Here is a 12812-nt window from a genome sequence, read left to right on the forward strand (position 1 = left end):
CAATCCAATCTAATCCAATGCAATCGAACACAATCCAAGTTACGGCATCCAATCCAATCCAATCCAATCCAAGTATCGGCATCCAATCCAATCCAATGAAATCCAATCCAGTCCAATCCAATCCAATCCAAGTAACCGCAACCAATCCATTCCAATCCAATCCAATCCTAGTAACGGCAACCAATCCAATCCTATCCAATCCAATCCAAGTAACGGCATCCAATCCAATCCAATCCAATCAAATCCAATCCAATCCAAGTAACGGCATCCAATCCATTCCAATCCAATCCAAGTAACGGCATCCAATCAAATCCAATCCAATCCAATCCAAGTAACGGGATCCAGTCCAATACAATCCACTCCAATCCAATCCAATGCAATCCAAGTAACGGCATCCAATCCAATCCAATCTAATCCAATCCAATGCAATCCAATCCAATCGAAGTAACGGCATCCAATCCAATCCATTCCAATCCAATACAATCCAATTCAATCCAATCGAAGTAACGGCATCCAAACCAATCAAATCCTATCCAAGTAACGGCATCAAATCCAATCCAATCCAATCCAATCCATGAAACGGCATCCAATCCAATGCAATCCAATGCAATCCAATCCAAGTAACGGCATCCAATCCAATCCAATCCAATCCAAATAACGGCATCCAATCCAATCCAATCCAATCCAAGAAACCGCATCCAATCCAATCCAATCCAATCCAAGTAACCGCATCCAATGCAATCCAATGCAATCCAATACAATCCAAGTAACGGCATCCAATCCAATCCAATCCAATCCAAGTAACGGCATCCAATCCAATCCAATTCAATCCAATCCAATCGAAGTAACGGCATCCAATCCAATCCAATCCAATCGAAATAACGGCTACCAATCCATTCGAATCCAATCCAATCCAACCCACTCCAAGTAACGGCATCCAATCCAATCTAATCCAATGCAATCGAACACAATCCAAGTTACGGCATCCAATCCAATCCAATCCAATCCAAGTAACGGCATCCAATCCAATCCAATGAAATCCAATCCAGTCCAATGCAATCCAATCCAATCCAAGTAACCGCAACCAATCCATTCCAATCCAATCCAATCCTAGTAACGGCAACCAATCCAATCCTATCCAATCCAATCCAAGTAACGGCATCCAATCCAATCCAATCCAATCAAATCCAATCCAATCCAAGTAACGGCATCCAATCCATTCCAATCCAATCCAAGTAACGGCATCCAATCAAATCCAATCCAATCCAATCCAAGTAACGGGATCCAGTCCAATACAATCCACTCCAATCCAATCCAATGCAATCCAAGTAACGGCATCCAATCCAATCCAATCTAATCCAATCCAATGCAATCCAATCCAATCGAAGTAACGGCATCCAATCCAATCCATTCCAATCCAATACAATCCAATTCAATCTAATCGAAGTAACGGCATCCAAACCAATCAAATCCAATCCAAGTAACGGCATCAAATCCAATCCAATCCAATCCAATCCATGAAACGGCATCCAATCCAATGCAATCCAATGCAATCCAATCCAAGTAACGGCATCCAATCCAATCCAATCCAATCCAAGTAACGGCATCCAATCCAATCCAATCCAATCCAAGAAACCGCATCCAATCCAATCCAATCCAATCCAAGTCACGGCAGCCAATCCTATCCAATCCAATCCAATCCAAGTAACCGCATCCAATGCAATCCAATGCAATCCAATACAATCCAAGTAACGGCATCCAATCCAATCCAAGTAACGGCATCCAATCCAATCCAATTCAATCCAATCCAATCGAAGTAACGGCATCCAATCCAATCCAATCCAATCGAAGTAACGGCTACCAATCCATTCGAATCCAATCCAATCCAACCCACTCCAAGTAACGGCATCCAATCCAATACAATCCATGTAACGGCATCCAATCCAATCCAATCCAATCCAGGTAACGGCATCCAATCAAATCCAATCGAATCCAATCTAATCCAAGTAACCGCATCCAATCCAATCCATTCCAAGTAACGGCATCCAATCCAATCCAATCCAATCCAGTCCAATCCAATCCAATCCAAGTTACCGCAACCATTCCATTCCAATCCAATCCAAGTAACGGCGTCCAATCCAATCCAATCCAATCCAATTCAATCCAAGGAACGGCATCCAATCCAATACAATCCAATGGAATCCAATCCAATCCAAGTAACGGCATCCAATCCAATCCAATCCAAGTAACGGGATCCAGTCCAATCCAATCCATTCCAATTCAATCGAATCCAATTCAATCCAATCGAAGTAACCGCATGCAAACCAATCAAATCCAATCCAAGTAACGGCATCCAATCCAATCCAATCCAATCCATGTAACGACATCCAATCCAATCCAATCCAAGTAACCGCATCCAATCCAATACAATCCAATCCAAGTCACGGCATCCAATCCTATCCAATACAATCCAATCCAAGTAACCGCATCCAATCCAATCCAATCCAAGTAACGGCATCCAATCCAATACAATCCAATCCAAATAACGGCATCCAATCCAATCCAATCCAATCCTGTCCAATCCAATTCAATCCAATCCAAGTAACCGCAACCAATCCATTCCAACCCAATCCAATCCTAGTAACGGCAACCAATCCAATCCAATCCAATCAAATCCAATCCAATCCAAGTAACGGCATCCAATCCAACCCAATCCAATACAATCCAATCCTATCCAATACAAGTAACGGCATCCAATCCAATCCAATCCAATCCAATTCAATACAAGTAACGGCATCCAATCCAATCCAATCCAATCAAATCCAATCCAATTCAAGTAACGGCATCCAAACCAATCCAATCCAATCCAATCCTCTCCAATCCAAGTAACGGCATCCAATCCAATCCAATCCAATCCAATCCAAGTAACGGCATCCAAACCAATCCAATCCAATACAAGTAACGGGATCCAGTCCAATCCAATCCAATCCAATGCATACCAATACAATCGAAGAAACGGCATCCAATCCAATCCATTCCAATTCAATCGAATCCAATTCAATCCAATCGAAGTAACCGCATCCAAACCAGTCAAATCCAATCCAAGTAACGGCATCCAATCCAATCCAATCCAATCCATGTAACGACATCCAATCCAATGCAATCCAATGCAATCCAATGCAATCCAATCCAAGTTACGGCATCCACTCCAATCCAATCCAATCCAAGTAACGGCATCCAATCCAATCCAATCCAATCCAAGTAACGCATCCAATACAATCCAATCCAATCCAAGTCACGGCATCCAATCCTATCCAATCCAATCCAAGTAACCGCATCCAATCCAATCCAATCCAAATAACGGCATCCAATCCAATCCAATCCAGTCCTGTCCAATCCAATTCAATCCAATCCAAGTAACCGCAACCAATCCATTCCAATCCAATCCAATCCTAGTAACGGCAACCAATCCAATCCAATCCAATCCAATCGAAGTAACGGCATTCAATCCAATCCATTCCAATACAATACAATCCAATACAATCTAATCGAAGTAACGGCATCCAAACCAATCAAATCCAATCCAAGTAACGGGATCCAATCCAATCCAAACCAATCCAATGAAACGGCATCCAATTCAATGCCATCCAATGCAATCCAATCCAAGTAACGGCATCCAATCCAATCCAATCCAATCCAAGTAACGGCATCCAATCCAATCCAATCCAAGTAACCGCATCCAATCCAATCCAATCCAATCCAAGTCACGGCATCCAATTCTATCCAATCCAATCCAATCCAAGTAACCGCATCCAATCCAATCCAATCGAATCCAATCCAATCAACTCCAACCTAATCCAATTAACGGCATCCAATCCAATCTAATCCAATCCAATCGAACACAATCCAAGTTACGGCATCCAATCCAATCCAATCCAATCCAAGTAACGGCATCCAATGCAATCCAATGCAATCCAATCCAGTCCAATCCAATCCAATCCAAGTAACCGCAACCAATCCATTCCAATCCAAACCAATCCTAGTAACGGCAACCAATCCAATCCTATCCAATCCAAGTAACGGCATCCAGTCCAATCCAATCCAATCAAATCCAATCCAATCCAAGTAACGGCATCCAATCCAATCCAATCCAATCCAATCCAATTCAAGTAACGGCATCCAATCCAATCCAATCCAATCCAAGTAACGGCATCCAATCTAATCCAATCCAATCCAATCCAAGTAACGGGATCCAGTCCAATACAATCCAATCCAATGCAATCCAATGCAATTCAAGTAACGGCATCCAATCCAATCCAATCCAATCCAAATAACGGCATCCAATCCAATGCAATCCAATCCTCTCCAATCCAATTCAATCCAATCCAAGTAACCGCAACGAATCCATTCCAACCTAATCCAATCCTAGTAACGGCAACCAATCCAATCAAATCCAATCCAATCCAAGTAACGGCATCCAATCCAACCCAATCCAATCCAATCCAATCCTATCCAATCCAAGTAACGGCATCCAATCCAATCCAATCCAATCCAATCCAATCCAATTCAATACAAGTAACGGCATCCAATCCAATCCAATCCAATCAAATCCAATTCAATCCAAGTAACGGCATCCAAACCAATCCAATCCAATCCAATCCTCTCCAATCCAAGTAACGGCATCCAATCCAATCCAATCCAATCCAAGTAACGGCATCCAAACCAATCCAATACAATCCAAGTAACGGGATCCAGTCCAATCCAATCCAATCCAATACAATGCATTCCAATCCAATCGAAGTAACGGCATCCAATCCAATGCATTCCAATTCAATCGAATCCAATTCAATCCAATCGAAGTAAGCGCATCCAAACCAATCAAATACAATCCAAGTAACGGCATCCAATCCAATCCAATCTAATCCATGTAACGACATCCAATCCAATGCAATCCAATCCAAGGAACGGCATCCACTCCAATCCAATCCAAGTAACGGCATCCAATCCAATCCAAGTAACCGCATCCAATCCAATCCAATCCAATCCAATCCAAGACACGGCATCCAATCCAATCCAATCCAAGTAACGGCATCCAATCCAATCCAATCCAATCCAATCCAAGTAACGGCATCCAATCCAATCCAATCCAATCCTGTCCAATCCAATTCAATCCAATCCAAGTAACCGCAACCAATCCATTCCAATCCAATCCTAGTAACGGCAACCAATCCAATCCTATCCAATCCAATCCAAGTAACGGCATCCAATCCAATCCAATCCAATCAAATCCAATCCAATCCAAGTAACGGCATCCAATCCATTCCAATCCAATCCAAGTAACGGCATCCAATCAAATCCAATCCAATCCAATCCAAGTAACGGGATCCAGTCCAATACAATCCACTCCAATCCAATCCAATGCAATCCAAGTAACGGCATCCAATCCAATCCAATCTAATCCAATCCAATGCAATCCAATCCAATCGAAGTAACGGCATCCAATCCAATCCATTCCAATCCAATACAATCCAATTCAATCCAATCGAAGTAACGGCATCCAAACCAATCAAATCCTATCCAAGTAACGGCATCAAATCCAATCCAATCCAATCCAATCCATGAAACGGCATCCAATCCAATGCAATCCAATGCAATCCAATCCAAGTAACGGCATCCAATCCAATCCAATCCAATCCAAATAACGGCATCCAATCCAATCCAATCCAATCCAAGAAACCGCATCCAATCCAATCCAATCCAATCCAAGTAACCGCATCCAATGCAATCCAATGCAATCCAATACAATCCAAGTAACGGCATCCAATCCAATCCAATCCAATCCAAGTAACGGCATCCAATCCAATCCAATTCAATCCAATCCAATCGAAGTAACGGCATCCAATCCAATCCAATCCAATCGAAATAACGGCTACCAATCCATTCGAATCCAATCCAATCCAACCCACTCCAAGTAACGGCATCCAATCCAATCTAATCCAATGCAATCGAACACAATCCAAGTTACGGCATCCAATCCAATCCAATCCAATCCAAGTAACGGCATCCAATCCAATCCAATGAAATCCAATCCAGTCCAATGCAATCCAATCCAATCCAAGTAACCGCAACCAATCCATTCCAATCCAATCCAATCCTAGTAACGGCAACCAATCCAATCCTATCCAATCCAATCCAAGTAACGGCATCCAATCCAATCCAATCCAATCAAATCCAATCCAATCCAAGTAACGGCATCCAATCCATTCCAATCCAATCCAAGTAACGGCATCCAATCAAATCCAATCCAATCCAATCCAAGTAACGGGATCCAGTCCAATACAATCCACTCCAATCCAATCCAATGCAATCCAAGTAACGGCATCCAATCCAATCCAATCTAATCCAATCCAATGCAATCCAATCCAATCGAAGTAACGGCATCCAATCCAATCCATTCCAATCCAATACAATCCAATTCAATCTAATCGAAGTAACGGCATCCAAACCAATCAAATCCAATCCAAGTAACGGCATCAAATCCAATCCAATCCAATCCAATCCATGAAACGGCATCCAATCCAATGCAATCCAATGCAATCCAATCCAAGTAACGGCATCCAATCCAATCCAATCCAATCCAAGTAACGGCATCCAATCCAATCCAATCCAATCCAAGAAACCGCATCCAATCCAATCCAATCCAATCCAAGTCACGGCAGCCAATCCTATCCAATCCAATCCAATCCAAGTAACCGCATCCAATGCAATCCAATGCAATCCAATACAATCCAAGTAACGGCATCCAATCCAATCCAAGTAACGGCATCCAATCCAATCCAATTCAATCCAATCCAATCGAAGTAACGGCATCCAATCCAATCCAATCCAATCGAAGTAACGGCTACCAATCCATTCGAATCCAATCCAATCCAACCCACTCCAAGTAACGGCATCCAATCCAATACAATCCATGTAACGGCATCCAATCCAATCCAATCCAATCCAGGTAACGGCATCCAATCAAATCCAATCGAATCCAATCTAATCCAAGTAACCGCATCCAATCCAATCCATTCCAAGTAACGGCATCCAATCCAATCCAATCCAATCCAGTCCAATCCAATCCAATCCAAGTTACCGCAACCATTCCATTCCAATCCAATCCAAGTAACGGCGTCCAATCCAATCCAATCCAATCCAATTCAATCCAAGGAACGGCATCCAATCCAATACAATCCAATGGAATCCAATCCAATCCAAGTAACGGCATCCAATCCAATCCAATCCAAGTAACGGGATCCAGTCCAATCCAATCCATTCCAATTCAATCGAATCCAATTCAATCCAATCGAAGTAACCGCATGCAAACCAATCAAATCCAATCCAAGTAACGGCATCCAATCCAATCCAATCCAATCCATGTAACGACATCCAATCCAATCCAATCCAAGTAACCGCATCCAATCCAATACAATCCAATCCAAGTCACGGCATCCAATCCTATCCAATACAATCCAATCCAAGTAACCGCATCCAATCCAATCCAATCCAAGTAACGGCATCCAATCCAATACAATCCAATCCAAATAACGGCATCCAATCCAATCCAATCCAATCCTGTCCAATCCAATTCAATCCAATCCAAGTAACCGCAACCAATCCATTCCAACCCAATCCAATCCTAGTAACGGCAACCAATCCAATCCAATCCAATCAAATCCAATCCAATCCAAGTAACGGCATCCAATCCAACCCAATCCAATACAATCCAATCCTATCCAATACAAGTAACGGCATCCAATCCAATCCAATCCAATCCAATTCAATACAAGTAACGGCATCCAATCCAATCCAATCCAATCAAATCCAATCCAATTCAAGTAACGGCATCCAAACCAATCCAATCCAATCCAATCCTCTCCAATCCAAGTAACGGCATCCAATCCAATCCAATCCAATCCAATCCAAGTAACGGCATCCAAACCAATCCAATCCAATACAAGTAACGGGATCCAGTCCAATCCAATCCAATCCAATGCATACCAATACAATCGAAGAAACGGCATCCAATCCAATCCATTCCAATTCAATCGAATCCAATTCAATCCAATCGAAGTAACCGCATCCAAACCAGTCAAATCCAATCCAAGTAACGGCATCCAATCCAATCCAATCCAATCCATGTAACGACATCCAATCCAATGCAATCCAATGCAATCCAATGCAATCCAATCCAAGTTACGGCATCCACTCCAATCCAATCCAATCCAAGTAACGGCATCCAATCCAATCCAATCCAATCCAAGTAACGCATCCAATACAATCCAATCCAATCCAAGTCACGGCATCCAATCCTATCCAATCCAATCCAAGTAACCGCATCCAATCCAATCCAATCCAAATAACGGCATCCAATCCAATCCAATCCAGTCCTGTCCAATCCAATTCAATCCAATCCAAGTAACCGCAACCAATCCATTCCAATCCAATCCAATCCTAGTAACGGCAACCAATCCAATCCAATCCAATCCAATCGAAGTAACGGCATTCAATCCAATCCATTCCAATACAATACAATCCAATACAATCTAATCGAAGTAACGGCATCCAAACCAATCAAATCCAATCCAAGTAACGGGATCCAATCCAATCCAAACCAATCCAATGAAACGGCATCCAATTCAATGCCATCCAATGCAATCCAATCCAAGTAACGGCATCCAATCCAATCCAATCCAATCCAAGTAACGGCATCCAATCCAATCCAATCCAAGTAACCGCATCCAATCCAATCCAATCCAATCCAAGTCACGGCATCCAATTCTATCCAATCCAATCCAATCCAAGTAACCGCATCCAATCCAATCCAATCGAATCCAATCCAATCAACTCCAACCTAATCCAATTAACGGCATCCAATCCAATCTAATCCAATCCAATCGAACACAATCCAAGTTACGGCATCCAATCCAATCCAATCCAATCCAAGTAACGGCATCCAATGCAATCCAATGCAATCCAATCCAGTCCAATCCAATCCAATCCAAGTAACCGCAACCAATCCATTCCAATCCAAACCAATCCTAGTAACGGCAACCAATCCAATCCTATCCAATCCAAGTAACGGCATCCAGTCCAATCCAATCCAATCAAATCCAATCCAATCCAAGTAACGGCATCCAATCCAATCCAATCCAATCCAATCCAATTCAAGTAACGGCATCCAATCCAATCCAATCCAATCCAAGTAACGGCATCCAATCTAATCCAATCCAATCCAATCCAAGTAACGGGATCCAGTCCAATACAATCCAATCCAATGCAATCCAATGCAATTCAAGTAACGGCATCCAATCCAATCCAATCCAATCCAAATAACGGCATCCAATCCAATGCAATCCAATCCTCTCCAATCCAATTCAATCCAATCCAAGTAACCGCAACGAATCCATTCCAACCTAATCCAATCCTAGTAACGGCAACCAATCCAATCAAATCCAATCCAATCCAAGTAACGGCATCCAATCCAACCCAATCCAATCCAATCCAATCCTATCCAATCCAAGTAACGGCATCCAATCCAATCCAATCCAATCCAATCCAATCCAATTCAATACAAGTAACGGCATCCAATCCAATCCAATCCAATCAAATCCAATTCAATCCAAGTAACGGCATCCAAACCAATCCAATCCAATCCAATCCTCTCCAATCCAAGTAACGGCATCCAATCCAATCCAATCCAATCCAAGTAACGGCATCCAAACCAATCCAATACAATCCAAGTAACGGGATCCAGTCCAATCCAATCCAATCCAATACAATGCATTCCAATCCAATCGAAGTAACGGCATCCAATCCAATGCATTCCAATTCAATCGAATCCAATTCAATCCAATCGAAGTATGCGCATCCAAACCAATCAAATACAATCCAAGTAACGGCATCCAATCCAATCCAATCTAATCCATGTAACGACATCCAATCCAATGCAATCCAATCCAAGGAACGGCATCCACTCCAATCCAATCCAAGTAACGGCATCCAATCCAATCCAAGTAACCGCATCCAATCCAATCCAATCCAATCCAATCCAAGACACGGCATCCAATCCAATCCAATCCAAGTAACGGCATCCAATCCAATCCAATCCAATCCAATCCAAGTAACGGCATCCAATCCAATCCAATCCAATCCTGTCCAATCCAATTCAATCCAATCCAAGTAACCGCAACCAATCCATTCCAATCCAATCCAATCCTAGTAACGGCAACCAATCCAATCCAATCCAATCAAATCCAATCCAATCCAAGTAACGGCATCCAATCCAACCCAATCCAATCCAAACCAATCCTATCCAATCCAAGCAACGGCATCCAATCCAATCCAATCCAATTAAATCCAATCCAATCCAAGTAACGGCATCCAAACCAATCCAATCCAATCCAATCCTCTCCAATCCAAGTAACGGCATCCAATGCAATCCAATCCAATCCAATCCAAGTAACGGCATCCAATCGAATCCAATCCAATCCAAGTAACGGGATCCAGTCCAATCCAATCCAATCCAGTCCAATACATTGCAATCCAATCGAAGTAACGGCATCCAATCCAATCCATTCCAATTCAATCGAATCCAATTCAATCCAATCGAAGTAACCGCATCCAAACCAATCAAATCCAATCCAAGTAACGGCATCCAATCCAATCCAATCCAATCCAAGAAACCGCATCCAATCCAATCCAATCCAATCCAAGTCACGGCATCCAATGCTATCCAATCCAATCCAATCCAATCCAAGAAACCGCATCCAATCCAATCCAATCCAATCCAAGTCACGGCATCCAATCCTATCCAATCCAATCCAATCCAAGTAACCGCATCCAATGCAATCCAATGCAATCCAATCCAATCCAAGTAACGGCATCCAATCCAATCCAATCCAATCCAAGTAACGGCATCCAATCCAATCCAATCGAAGAAACAGCTACCAATCCATTCGAATCCAATCCAATCCAACCCACTCCACGTAACGGCATCCAATCCAATCCAATCCAATACAATCCATGTAACGGCATCCAATCCAATCCAATCCAGTCCTGTCCAATCCAATTCAATCCAATCCAAGTAACCGCAACCAATCCATTCCATTCCAATCCAATCCTAGTAACGGCAACCAATCCAATCCAATCCAATCAAATCCAATCCAATCGAAGTAACGGCATTCAATCCAATCCATTCCAATACAATACAATCCAATACAATCTAATCGAAGTAACGGCATCCAATCTAATCCAATCCAATCCAATCCAAGTAACGGGATCCAGTCCAATACAATCCAATCCAATGCAATCCAATGCAATTCAAGTAACGGCATCCAATCCAATCCAATCCAATCCAAGTAACGGCATCCAATCCAATCCAATCCAATCCAATCCAAGACACGGCATCCAATCCAATCCAATCCAAGTAACGGCATCCAATCCAATCCAATCCAATCCAATCCAATCCAAGTAACGGCATCCAATCCAATCCAATCCAATCCTGTCCAATCCAATTCAATCCAATCCAACTAACCGCAACCAATCCATTCCAATCCAATCCAATCCTAGTAACGGCAACCAATCCAATCCAATCCAATCAAATCCAATCCAATCCAAGTAACGGCATCCAATCCAACCCAATCCAATCCAAACCAATCCTATCCAATCCAAGCAACGGCATCCAATCCAATCCAATCCAATTAAATCCAATCCAATCCAAGTAACGGCATCCAAACCAATCCAATCCAATCCAATCCTCTCCAATCCAAGTAACGGCATCCAATGCAATCCAATCCAATCCAATCCAAGTAACGGCATCCAATCCAATCCAATCCAATCCAAGTAACGGGATCCAGTCCAATCCAATCCAATCCAATCCAATCCAATACATTGCAATCCAATCGAAGTAACGGCATCCAATCCAATCCATTCCAATTCAATCGAATCCAATTCAATCCAATCGAAGTAACCGCATCCAAACCAATCAAATCCAATCCAAGTAACGGCATCCAATCCAATCCAATCCAATCCAAGAAACCGCATCCAATCCAATCCAATCCAATCCAAGTCACGGCATCCAATGCTATCCAATCCAATCCAATCCAATCCAAGAAACCGCATCCAATCCAATCCAATCCAATCCAAGTCAGGGCATCCAATCCTATCCAATCCAATCCAATCCAAGTAACCGCATCCAATGCAATCCAATGCAATCCAATCCAATCCAAGTAACGGCATCCAATCCAATCCAATCCAATCCAAGTAACGGCATCCAATCCAATCCAATCCAATCCAATCGAAGAAACAGCTACCAATCCATTCGAATCCAATCCAATCCAACCCACTCCACGTAACGGCATCCAATCCAATCCAATCCAATACAATCCATGTAACGGCATCCAATCCAATCCAATCCAATCCAAGTAACGGCATCCAATCAAATCCAATCGAATCCAATGTAATCCAAGGAACCGCATCCAATCCAATCCATTCCAAGTAATGGCATCCAATCCAATCCAATCCAATCCAGTCCAATCCAATCCAATCCAAGTAACCGCAACCAATCCATTCCAATCCAATCCAATCCAAGTAACGGCATCCAATCCAATCCAATCCAATTCAATCCATGTAACGACATCCAATCCAATGCAATCCAATGCAATCCAATCCAAGTAACGGCATCCAATCCAATCCAATCCAATCCAAGTAACCGCATCCAATACAATCCAATCCAATCCAAGTCACGGCATCCAATCCTATCCAATCCA

The sequence above is a fragment of the Mustelus asterias genome, chromosome 21 (genome assembly GCF_964213995.1).
Source record: "Mustelus asterias chromosome 21, sMusAst1.hap1.1, whole genome shotgun sequence".
Taxonomy (NCBI): Eukaryota; Metazoa; Chordata; class Chondrichthyes; order Carcharhiniformes; family Triakidae; genus Mustelus; species Mustelus asterias.